Here is a 14,022-nt window from a genome sequence, read left to right on the forward strand (position 1 = left end):
TGACCATATATAATGAGCCCCTCTTCTTGCCACGTGCAACTACTAAATTTCCCTAAATTACCTTCCACTGTCCACTACCAAACTTAACCTCGTGACCCTGATCATCCAACTGCCCTACTAAATAAGCCTTTTCTTCAAGCCTGGAATAACTCTCACGTCTCTCAAAGTCCAAGTAGATCCAACTGAAGTAACTAAGTCAATATCACCCATGCCTGTGACATCTAAGACTTCATCATTTGCAAGTCGTACCTTACCAAAATACACAACTTTCAAATTCCGTAGTGCTCCACTTCTGTGGGTAGCGTGAAATGAAGCACCCGAATCCATAACCCAGGAATCAACACTGCTCTCCACACTACAAATCAAAGCTTCATCATCTGAGTGGTCTACTGCAGCATTAACTTCTTTCTTTTCATTTGGACATTGATTCCTGAAATGTCCAACCTCTTTACAGTTCCAACAGGTTACATCATTTCGAGCCCTAGACTCACTCCTCTTTCTGTTCTTACTGCCACTACCTCTGTTATTCTTTCTTCCTCTACTAACATGCATTAATTCACCCGATGACTTACCTGAATTTCTTCTTCTGACGTCTTCGCCCAGAATAAGATTTCGCATTTTCGTAAACATGAACTTACTCGTATCTGAAGAGCTTGAAACAACAGTTACGGTTCCGGACCAACTATCGGGTAATGAGGACAATAACAATAGGGCTTGGACCTCATCATCAAACTTGATATTCACATACACCAAACGAGACAAGATCGAGTTTAAGTTATTGATGTGCGCTGTAACTAAATCACCTTCCCTCATCCTAGTATTCACAAGCTCTCGGATAAGATAAACCTTGTTCGCTGCAGAAGGCTTCTCATACATATTTGATAATGCTGCCATCATTCCTCTAGCTGAGGTCTCATTCTGGATATTAAATGCAACATTCTCCGATAGAGAAAGCGTTATCACTGCTCTAGCTTTCTTATCCATCCTATACCAATCTGCTTGTGGTGTATTTTCTGGATTTTCATCCTCGAGCACTGACGGGTGGTCCGTTGGACAACCCTTAATCATGTTAAAAGACGAAATAATCCTTCACTTAATCGTGTAATTATCTTGAATTAGATAACTACTGTTGCTTATGTTTCAGGTGCGGCTTGGAGGCTTAAAGAGAGAAAAATGCAGCTTTAGAAGCTCTTGAGTCGAACGGGTTGGAGGTGCGGAGCAAAAGAAGAACAAAACACAAGATTCAGGCTTCCACCGTAAATTACGGTCCCACCGTAATTTACGGTGGACCTGAAAATCATTTGGCTTCCACCGTAAGGCAGTCTCTCTGTGCCGTAACACTTTGAAACTCACCGTAAATTACGGTGATGCCGTAATTTACGGTGGAGCCTGACGGGAAAAGTGTAACTGCCACTTTAATTAGTTTTGATGGGGTCTTTTCATCATTCCTCATCATTGGACGGTTTTGGGACTCACTAGGGGCGAATTTTGGCTGGCTTGCTTGGTTTTGAACAATTGTTAACATTCGGTTTGTGTTTATGATTCCTATGAACATTAGATTTGTTGGTATGATGATTCACCAAACTATGTCCGGCTAAACTTTTCGGTGATCATCTTAGGTGAAGGTTTCTCTTGAACTTTTGTGTGTTTATTTCTGAATTTCTAGAATGATAACTTGCATTGCTTGAATATCATGGTGTATGTTTAATTGCTTGTAACTTGTTAATCGATATTGCAATTTCTAGTCTTAATCGTACGTTCTTGGTGCCGTTGGCAATCGAGATATCACAGGAAGGGTTAGGGTTGGTTATTGATTAATTGGTCATCGGGAAACAACCTCGCGTTTATATAATCCGAGTACTTTGTTCCCTTTTATCACTTCAATTATCTATACACGAGTTATGTCTATGTAACTCTTTCTAGTTGGAATTACACACAATTGTTTAAAGAAACTGAAACCTAAGATGGTCATTGTTCTCTCCTAATCTGTTTTACAACCAACATTTTATTTGAAATTAGTTTTTAATTTAGTTTTCTAAAACAACAATCCAAACCATTGATCTTTATTTTTCTGCAAATTAGATTAATTGTAGTTTAAGTGCAAAGCTATACAATCGACATACTTTCCACATACTCCCTGAGTTCGATTGTCACACCCCAACCGATGGCGGAAACATCGGGATGAGACGAACAAATCGCTCAAAAGCATCATAACACTATTTGTGACAATATAGATTAAATCAAATTTCATAAATGACTAAATTCAAATACATTGATTCAAATAAAGACAAATTGCAACAAACATGGTTTATTATTAAAATGGGTATCTAGACCATCCTAACTTGATTCTTCAACATCTTGACTGTCAACCTGCAACATGTATTAAAATAGAGTTTCAATGCAAAAGCAAAGAGCGAGTATACAAGTTTGTTTACATAGCATAATAGAATAAAAAAAAAACTCATATCCAACACGAACATATTAAAATAGTTTCAACCATGCTAGTTTACGTAGTCCAAGTGATAGCCCAAGTTTCCCAATGCGTTAAAGTACCTAACCCAAAGTTTCACGGGAGGTTGATATGTCTCCTCCTAACAATACCCCAAAGACTAACGGGGAGGTGCATTACTCCTATAGCGCTACTATTGTTAAGGCGGAACTACACACAAGAATTAAACGTTCACATAGCACAAAATAGTCTCAAGATTCACAAGTTTCATGTTTCATGTTTAAATGGATAGAGTAAGTTTCAAATAAGTTTCAAGTGTCATGTGCGTTTAATATAGAATACATGTTGCACCCAAAGTGTTAAAAGTAAAAATGGGTTCGAGTATACTCACATAATTGCTAAGTCTTCCGATTATCCAAGTGTTGACGAGTGTGAGGTTAGGATGATGGAATACCGATGTCACCCTATATGGGCAAACGAAGGTGTATGAGTATTCGGAAATTAAGACGGAGGATTCAAAGTAGAACTTAGAGTATAACTAGTCGATGGTTAAGTATATATATTTTTACGTATATAAAGTTTATACATAGATTTTGTTCTAAGTTTATCAAAAATATTATGGAAGTTTTGTCAAAAGAAAAGAAAATAGATAAATAAATACATAATTAAATAATTTACATTTATTATTATTGTTATAAAAATTTAATTGAATCCAATACGTTTTCATTAGTGGTTCGACCATAATTATCACAAAATAATAATAGTATATATTTTCTTTATAAAAACATTAGAACTTCGAAAGGTTTCGTTTTATAAAATTAACGTGTCGTTTTACGGAAATTTTACGAAAAACGGGCAGAGTTTCCTCTGTTTTTGGACGAACCCGACAACATAAGTTGTCGATATAATTTTCAAAATTCAACAAAAATCAACGAACAATATATTTACACGATTAGTTTACAAACCCGAATGATTTAATGTTTCAAGATAAAAAAAATAACAAGTTTATAAGAACATCAATACAAAAAAAAATATATCGCGCCACTAAGATTTTACCACATCTAGTGTTTGACTGGTTGACCCGGCTTGACCGAAGGTTGACCAAGTTTGACCTGAACCCGGTTCTGACCCGTTGACCGCGGGTTGACCGAACAGAAACGAACCAAACTGAAACTGAAATTGAAACCCGAATCACCTCGTGACTGAGTCGTGACCCGAACCTTCTGATAAACAACTGGGAACCGAACATCATATAAACATAACCATCTTCAAATTTGTAGGAATTGAAGAAAAATGAGGGAGATGGTTACCGGACAGTTTGTCGAATCGAGACACAGAGCTGGGACATTGACTGATGTTGACCTCCACCGCTGCCAGTGACCACCGGCGGCTCTGCCGCGCTCCCGCTCTCTCTTCCTCGTCATCGCACCACTGCACAAGGGGGTTGGTGGTGGTCGGCCGATCACATCGATCGGAGAAGAGGGAGTCTCGCCGGAGAAAAAAAACAGGTTAAGGGGGGACTATCGCCGACATTCCGACTCACCACCGTCGCCGTGAGCGGCGGCGTGTCTTCGTCCGCTGCTGTTGTCCACGAGAGGGAGAGGTGGAGTGATGAGAGTCTGTGATGTCTTGCAAAGTGATATGGGGACATGGATATCTCTGAATGTGCATGTATATCTAGTTTAGGGTTGTAATGTAGAAGAAGGAGGCTTTCAGTGTTTGTGCGTGTGAATTGTTCTGTGATTCCAATAGATGAGAGGATAAGGTGCTCAGACAAGTGAGAGGGAAAGAGATGAGGTGAGCGGCTGATAAGTGAAGAGGGTGTTAGGGTTAACTTCTATTATATAGGTAGGTTTAGTTAGTGGGCCTTGGGCTTGGGCCCAAGGCTCACAAGCCCGCTCTCCATAATTAGAACGGCCCGTAAGATCCTACGAGACCCGTTTTTTTTGCAACCCAAATGCTCCGTAATGTTGTAAACTAAAGTTTAGATAAAATAATAATAATAATAATAATAATAATAATAATAATAATAAATAAATAAATAAAAAGCGAACACGTATTTCCTAAATATCTATAAATGCGTGAACACGGGGCGTTACAGTCTCCCCTCCTTTAGGAAATTTCGTCCCGAAATTTATTCAGAAGGAAGACTTGAAAGGGGTTTGGCAAAACGAAGAGGATTGTTTAAAAAATTGAGGCTTTGGAGTTTGTGACAACGAAGAAAAATCGAGGTATAAGGGCAAACGATTGATCTAATAAAAGATTATGAGTATAAGAATAGCATGAGTATTGTATAGATGAAAGTAGCGGGTTAAGAATGAAGTCTCATCATGGATAATCGGATACAAGGCGTTTGTGAGTTGTTTAAAGTTTGAATTAGGTCCAAAAGGTCTGCAAAACACTGAATTTCTCATGGCACGTTTTACGAAAGTTTGGTAACATGGTGAAAACACTTATATATAGGAAGTACCAGCGGCGTATCCACCAAGTTTTGAACATGTTACGCCCGTCTCGTATTCGGTGTCATGTTATGTCCCGTGTCTTTCCATACGCAGTAGTACACTCTATGGTTTCTCATACGCCCATCACTATAATCCCGTGTGCACCCGCGATTATATTGACCGTCGCATGATCCGCATAGCTTGTACTAGTTACGTATGACTCAAGGTATACATAAATTTTGAAAACAAAAAAATGCGTGAGTATAGAAATGTAGCATATAAGCATGTTTTACGTTCCAAATAGTATAAGTCCAACGTAAGCGAATCCTTCGGGTTTCGCCCGTGTACATGTGCGAATGTATAAATTTTTGAGTAAAAAGCATGAGCATAGTATAAGTTTAAATTTGAACACGCACGTGAGCATAAACACAAAGCACATGCCATGAGTATGAGTAAAAGTATAAGCATAACGTGTATAAAAAAAATGAGCATAAATGTGAGCACAATTTGAGCACAAACGAATGACGTGAGTATAGACACAATCCGTATAAATGAGAGTACAAACAAAAGTACGAGTATAATAGAAATCTTATAAACGTGAGTATAAATGCGAGTACGAATATAACGTAAATCGTATAAACAGGAGTATAAATGCGAGTACGAGTATAACATAAATCGTATAGATAAGGGTATAGACACGAGTACGAGTGTGAATACGAGTATAAATATGAGTATGAACATAAGATGCATGAGTATGGATGTAAATGTGAAAATTAAGTGTAAAACATGAGTGTTTAAATACGAATGGAATGTATGAGTATATATATATATATGGGTGTAAACGTGATTGTATAAGTACAAGTATGTTTGTAACACCTCGAATTTTTGTGTCCAATGATGTGTTAACACGTGTCATTTGATTACACGTGGCATCCATAATAAATAAAGGACTAATTTTGACAAACCTTGAAAGTATATAAATTCGAGGGTTATAAATGTCAACAAGGGTAAATATACTGTATAGTAACCATAAATAAATGCTTGTACCTTCAAACGAATAAATCATAATTTGAACGGAAGCGAAACGCGGAAGAAAGTGAGAGATTACGAACTACAGGGGTTAACTGTGTCAACATGTTTAAAATTACCTCTGAGTGACCCTTTAACGTTCCCAAGGCTTCGTAACAGTATTATACGCTCACTAGAATATACTGTATAAATTCCGCAAAGTTCCGTTCTACAATAAAAGAGTTATACTCAAATTCGTACGAGAAGGGTTAAAAGCGTCAATTATGAAAGTTAAGGCTTTCTGAATAATTAATAAATAAACCGGGGACTTATTAATGCGGGTGAATAACACGAGGCCCCTATCGGTAAATAACCGAGGGCTAAACCGTAAAGTTACCCCTTCAAAACCGAAAGGTCAGGTAAATCATTACGAAAGATTTCGTTATTAATGGCCAGATTCTGTAATCATAACAAAAGATTTAAAGTTTCTGAAATTATAACCTCTCGCGACCCGCGTGAAGGTTAGGGGTAAGTTGAGGCGGGCCGCGAGCCACCTCAATTACGCATCTGATTTATTAAACTCAGGCGACCCGCGTTATAGTGCATGGGAACTCCCATGCGGGCCGCGTAAAGTGCCCAGATGCAGAATGTTGATGTTTTCTTGACTTTTGGAAGCTTGAACGATCAATAACCAACAAATGGGGCATGGGCACCCTACACTTGACCCATAACACTTAGGGGACACCTACCATCACCTCTGGTCTGATTGTAAGTGTTGTAATGATCATGTTTGCTTGGAATTGGCTATAAATAGCATGCCTTAAGCTCATAACAATTCACACAACTCAAACTCACATCTTTGATCATCCTAAGTGCTCTCAAGTCCTCATCTCTGCTCCATAAGCAAGAACACAACCTCTGTAAGTGATCTAACCCTTTGTGGTTCCACATTTCCTTAGTAAATGGCTAAGAACCAAACCGTCGTAACTACGGTTTGACTTTACAATAAATCAATAATGGTTCAGTCTTATGACGAATCAAAAGTAGTTATAAGTTGGTATTTATGTGGGTAATAAACCTCTAAAATGGTTCCCCCTGATCACCACTCTAACTATGTCAAATGTCGAGTCAAACGTGCGGTTAAAAAGTCAACAGAAAGCTATTTTAGCGATTTATGCATAATCTGTAATGTATATGTTATGGAACCTGTTTTGACAATCATAAAACATGATAATAAGTATATAAACCTGTTTGCGCTCGTTTGAATCGATCATTTACTATATTGAACCGGTTCGGAGCCAAAAGTCGCAAAAGTTTGACTTTTGCTTTGACTTCAGTTCTGACCCGTTTTAGTGAGGTATAAATATACCTTAGGACTCTCTTAGGACCAGGTCACATGTTGGAATAAACCTCTGTGATCGGTTCATGAGTTATCCGAGTCTTTTACGTATTTCCGTCATTCGCCTAAAAGTTGACCGTAACGGCCTTTTAAAATTAAAACGAGTATTTCGGACACGTGAACGGACCAAAACCTTGCTTATTAAATTATAAGCATGTCCTTAAAATTTCACGTCAATCCGAGGTCTAGAATGAGAGTTATGCTAAAAGGCGCACTTTTAAGAAAGTTTTGTAATTAACGGCGCAATTAGCATAACGCCCATCTAACCCAAGTTTTCGTCACCAAAACTTTTACCCACTGTGGTAAAATAATATTTTGGGAATTTTAAAGATTTTTAATCATTTTTACCTTGCTCATAACCTGCGGTTATGGCTACGGTTCAGTTAATACCGAATATGCCCTTTTCGGCCAAAACATGAGTTCTACAAGGTCTTTTGACCCGATTCCAGTTGCTACTGGTTTTAAATAATAAATAAAGTATTTTAAGCTTTATAAGCTGTTCGGGAAACTCAGATTTCCTGTAGAACTCGAAAAGCCCTTTTAAAAGTCTTTAAAATGACCGAAAAGCCCTACGGGGCATAATATAAACTTAAACTCGTTACGGGCATTACGGAAGGTATCCTACTGATACCAAAATACTTTTAAGGCATATTGACTTAGGAAATAAGCGTAGGACACTTATGGTTTACCGTTTCGCCTATTTGCGCACACGGTACGGCTCATGGAACTAGTTTTCGTGCAATAGCCGATATGGGTCAAATTATATTATTTGAACCCCAAAATCCAGAGTATGGACTATAAACCCATATAAAACAGGTCACTGAACTTGTTGGGTCCAAATCATACTCCATTCTCGGTTTTCGCTTTTTCACGCGATTAAACCATATCTATATATATCGGAACCAACCGGTCTAGGCTACGGCCATTATAACGACCCGTTAGGATTCTAAGAGGTTAATTAAAACCTTCGTTCCAGATTAGGAGCCCCAGTAAAAGCTATCGGTGATTTAATCCAAAATAAGGAAATATACTTGCAAAGGTAAATAATTTAACTTATTTCCCCTATATGGGCTTGGGTTACGGTATGTTAATACCGCTTGATTGAGCATTATAAAATTCCATCGCTTAGGTGGTTAATTGATTAAATATGATCGGCTCATTTAAACAGTTTTGTTGCTTATAAGCCTTTGGGGGGTTTAATGACCGTTGTCCCGGATATCCTCGGCATCATTTTACGAAATGGCCACGACCATCGACATCCCGGTGTAGGCGTACACCCGGTATAAAGTGTCGACATTAAAATTAAAAGACGTAGCCGTTGGTTTTTATACTACGGTTTTACGCAAACGTGGTGTGTCTATAAATCTTTAACCCGGCACGACCCGGGCTACTGAACGCATAAAAGAACATGTAAAACGTTCACAAGATTTTATTATAATTTTCCCAAGTTATAAAAGAGTTTGTGCCTTGTGCATTCAAATCAATTTTAATAAACATTTTTAAATGTGTCAGTTGAATGTATTTACCAGTGTAAACTGACGTATTTTCCCCAAAAGATTAAGTGCAGGTACCTAACGTAAATTGGTTGGTATTAGCTCCCTAGCGTCGTGATAAGTCTCGCAAGCTTGATTGCAGTATCTGATGGAACAATACTTTATCTTTATTTACGATCCACTGTGGATATTCAACTTCTGTAATACATTGATATTATCACCAGAGGTTGAAATATATATTTATCTTATGCTTCCGCTGTGCATTATATAATTGTGTGGTTTGACTATATTGTTGCCAACATCGTCACGGTAATCCCCCACCGGGCCCACCGGTGAGACACGTGGAAATCGGGGTGTGACAGGTTGGTATCAGAGCCAACATTGAGTGAATTAAACACTACCCTATTGTGTTTAATCTCAATGACACAATTGCACATACTTGAGTCTAGACAAGAACTTAGGACAAATTCGGATTATTACTCCTTTTTGTCTTTATTTTCGATTCGATTTTTAATAAGTTTTAAGCAGGAAAATGCCACCTGTTATATTCCGAGGAAGAGGGAGGGGAAGAAGAGGCCGAGGAGAAATCGTGACACATCACGATACCGAAGCTGGACCATCTGGTACAAGACATCCTTCGATGACAAGGAGCGAAGAGCCACAACGACGAAGAGATCTTTACGAACCCGCGAGGCATTCCACTTCGCACAGCTCGACGCCATCCTACCGGCACTCCTTTGGGCCAGATTCAGAAAATGATCCCAACAACCCACAACCTTCCTTCATACCTCTACAACGTTCGGTATCACACCGGAATTACGACGACCCTACTCCATATTACATAGGTCAGTTTAATCCGGCTGACTACATACAGGAACCATCAGGTTTTGTTCCACTAGGGCCACAAGACCATTTTTCTGAAGATCCCATGGAGGAAGATGAGGATCCTACTGAACCAGCTCGTGGTACGCCCACGCATCCGATAGAAGTTTCTGATGGGTCATCCTTCCATGGAACGCCCTATCAAGGACCTGACAGTTTCCAAGCGATGTTTGACCGACATGAATGGTACTACACGCCATCTCGACAGACATCTCAACCACCGCGACATCCACAGGATCCCTCTGAGGATTCACGCTTTGAGGCAGTTACGCCACCACCTCCGCCACCGGCACAACCAGTAATACCTGATCCGCCGAGGCGTAGGAGGACAAATGCTCGTATGTCTACACGAGGAGGAGGGGGTATCCACTTCAGCACTCCTCGACATTCTAGTAGTAGCCACTATCCGCCGCTACAAGAAGAAGGACCTTCAAGTCCTATACAGGAGGCGAACTCCGCACCAGCTGCACGAAATTCGCCACCATTTGGGTATGACCAACCCATACCAGCTTACACAGGTCCAACGGCTTACAACCCGTTCGAACCGTCACAAGCACAATACAACTACGGCTATGAGCGCGACCCATATGTGGTGTCGGCTAGATATAATGCGCGCTACCCTGACGGAGCACATGGAAACATGGGACCACCGGACTACTCAGCTCATGGGTATCCAATACATCCCAGACCTTCAGTTCCGCATCAAGCGCCACAACCGCGTTTCTCTCCTCCTGAACAGGAAGAAATACTCCATCGACTAGATCGAGTGGAGAGAGAGTTCGAGGAAGAGAAGAAAAGCCACCGAGGGTTTCTCAAAGGCTTGGCGAACCTACTAAAGGGCAAAAAGAAGAAACGTGACCATTAGCCCTTAATAGTTGTACGAATGTAATTTCTACTTTAAAATAAGTCCCTGTGTGGACAACTTATCATATTTCAGTCCCTACGTGGACTTATCTTTAGTCCTTGCATGGACACCTATCTTGTATTAGTCCCTGCGTGGACTTGTCACTTATTTTAAACCCTCTATGGAGGTATGTACTATTTGAAAGACCCGTTTAGGGCAATATGTAACCATATTTGAGATTATGGAATGTATGTTATGAGTTTTGTTTTAATATATATAAAATAAATCGAAACTAATCCTTTTAATTGATCTGCCTAAATAAAGAATCTTAAAAGGTGAAACTTAGCTTGGTGTCTTTTAAGATCCAGCCAAGATGGTACGACCTAAATGAAAGGATTCTGATTCCCTGTTAACCTCTGTACGCATGTTAACAATCATGGCAGATGTGATTCGTTAAAATCACGCACGTCATTCCTATACAATAATCCCTTAAGGATTTCAAAACCCAACTAAATGATTCATAAATCGCGGGTTAAATCACCAATGAAGGTGAACAGTATTATAAAGACATCCATTAGTGATGCAGTGCCTACGGGCCAGTATTATAAAAACATCCATTAGTGATGCAGTGCCTACGGGCCAGTATTATTAAAACATCCATTAGTGATGTAGTGCCTACGGGCCAGTATTATAAAGACATCCATTAGTGATGCAGTGCCTACGGGCCAACCTTATTAAACACATCCATTTGAGATGTAGTGCCTACGGGCCAATATTATTAAAACATCCATTAGAGATGTAGTGCCTACGGGCCAACCATATTAAAACATCCATTAGTGATGCAATGCCTACGGGCCAGTATTATAAAGACATCCATTAGTGATGCAGTGCCTACGGGCCAGTATTATTAAAACATCCATTAGTGATGTAGTGCCTACGGGCCAGTATTATAAAGACATCCATTAGTGATGCAGTGCCTACGGGCCAACCTTATTAAACACATCCATTTGAGATGTAGTGCCTACGGGCCAATATTATTAAAACGTCCATTAGAGATGTAGTGCCTACGGGCCAACCATATTAAAACATCCATTAGAGGTGTAGTGCCTATGGGCCATAATAATTGTCTTATAAAGACAAAAGGCAGTGGTAATCTATGACTCTCTGTCAGAAAGAGATAAAAGAACTACGGTTCAAATCTCTATGCCTTTGATTCTCTGAAATCTCGGCTAATATTATAAAACATCATCATGATTGGGCCTTATGCCGCCAATACTATCTATATAGCTGAAATAGGATATATTCAGATCCTAATATATAAAGAAATAATAAGTTAACCAAATATGGTCTTTGTACCATGGTTGACAAATTGTCATAAATGACGATTATAATAATCTCCTGAATAAAATTTTGTTATCTTCTGTAACAGATTCAAGTTACAATGGCGGATCCCAATGGAGAGAACAGCCACACAAATGAAGATGACTATGACAATGCGTCAGTACATTTGACAGGCGCACAACTGAAGGCTCTGATTGACAACGCTGTTCAGGCAGCTATTGATCGTCAATATACTGAGTCCCAAGGCAGAACTGTGTCAAAACCACCCTCTAAACCAAAGACACAATCCAAACCACCCTCTGAACCCAAGAAAGATGACGACAAACATTCGTCTACTGAGCACAGCGTTCATCGCGATAGAGAATATACTGATGCGTCGAGTGCTAAGGGTTGCACCTACAAATACTTTGTATCATGTAAGCCCCGTGAATTTACAGGGGAGAAAGGTGCGGTTGACTGTATCACCTGGCTAGACGAGATGGACACGATAGTGGACATCAGCGGGTGCGCTGAGAGGGACGTGGTTAAGTTTGTGTCCCAGTCATTCAAGGGCGAGGCCCTGGCGTGGTGGAGAGCTCTGGTGCAGGCTTCAGGTAAGTCTGCCTTATACAAGATGTCATGGGGGGAGTTTATTGCCCTCATAAAAGAAAACTACTGCCCTCAGCACGAAGTTGAGAAGATTGAGGCGGATTTTGTCTCACTAGTGATGACAAACCTGGATTGTCAAGCATATCTGACAAGTTTTAACACTATGTCACGCCTGGTGCCATATCTGGTGACACCAGAACCTCGAAGGATTGCCCGATTCATTGGGGGCTTGGAGCCGGCGATCAAGGCTAGCGTAAAGGCCTCTAGGCCGACGACCTTCAGGTCAGTTACTGACCTCTCCTTGTCTCTTACACTTGATGCTGTCCGTCTGAGGGCACAAAGGAGCAAGGAGGCTGAAAAGCGAAAACGTGAGGATGATACCTCACGAAAGTCTGGGAAAAAGCACCGTGGAAACGGTGAGGGCAAGAGAGGGTCGGAGGCAAAGAAGGAGGGGCAAGCTGATGGAAGACCTCACTGCAAGGTCTGCAAGAAACCTCACTCCGGGAAGTGTAGGTTTGCGTCTGGTTCACAGTCGCAACAAAAGACTCCATCCTGTGGGCTATGCAAGTCCAAGGATCACAAGACCGTGGAGTGCAAAAAGATAAAGGATGCAACCTGCTATAATTGTAATGAAAAGGGGCATATAAAGAGTAATTGCCCGAAGTATGCCAAGAAGGCGGAAGAGACTAAGAAGTCAAATGCGAGAGTTTTTCGCATGGATGCAAAGGAAGCGGTTAAGGACGACAATGTGCTTACAGGTACTTTTCTCGTAAATAATATATTTGCAAGAGTACTATTCGATTCTGGCGCTGATAAATCCTTTGTAGACCAGAAATTTTGCCAACTACTAAATCTGCCAATCAAAACCCTTGACGTGAAATACGAAGTAGAGTTAGCAGACGGCACGATAGAAACCGTCTCTACTGTTCTAGAAGGATGTGAAATGTCCATTAGGAACCATTCTTTTCCTTTATCTCTACTTCCTTTCAAACTGGAGGGATTTGACATTGTGCTAGGCATGGACTGGTTATCCCGTAATCAGGCCCAAATCATTTGCGGCAAAAGACAGATAGTTTTAAAGACTCCGAGTGGTGAATCTCTTACCATTCGAGGGGATACGCATTTCGGATTGCCCGAAGACGTATCTATGCTGAAAGCTTCAAGGTGTTTGAACAGAGGCTGTGTAATTTACATGGCTCAGGTGATAATTGAAGAACCAAAGCCGAAGATCGAGGATCTTCCTGTCATTTCTGAATACCCCGAGGTTTTTCCTGAAGAACTACCTGGTTTGCCGCCAGATAGACAAGTGGAGTTCAGAATTGACATCATTCCTGGAGCAGCTCCGATAGCAAGAGCACCTTACAGATTAGCTCCGACGGAAATGAAAGAACTGAGGACCCAGTTGGATGAACTGCTGGCGAAAGGTTTTATCAGACCCAGTTCATCTCCCTGGGGAGCTCCTGTCCTATTTGTAAAGAAGAAGGACGGATCGATGCGGTTGTGCATCGACTACTGAGAGCTAAATAAAGTTACCATAAAGAATAGATATCCTTTACCAAGGATCGATGATCTATTCG

General features: G+C 40.3%; 1 long non-coding RNA gene across 1 annotated transcript; it reads right to left on the minus strand.

Annotated features, from left to right (window-relative positions):
- Positions 1 to 2,219: 2,219 nt before the first annotated feature.
- On the minus strand, positions 2,220 to 4,267 carry LOC110897300. The gene is made up of 4 exons (XR_002568544.2): positions 3,760 to 4,267; positions 3,506 to 3,683; positions 2,841 to 2,913; positions 2,220 to 2,370 (listed from the first exon to the last, which is right to left on the minus strand). It is a non-coding gene; the product is annotated as an uncharacterized LOC110897300 (long non-coding RNA).
- Positions 4,268 to 14,022: the final 9,755 nt, after the last annotated feature.

The sequence above is a fragment of the Helianthus annuus genome, chromosome 13, assembly GCF_002127325.2.
Source record: "Helianthus annuus cultivar XRQ/B chromosome 13, HanXRQr2.0-SUNRISE, whole genome shotgun sequence".
Taxonomy (NCBI): Eukaryota; Viridiplantae; Streptophyta; class Magnoliopsida; order Asterales; family Asteraceae; genus Helianthus; species Helianthus annuus.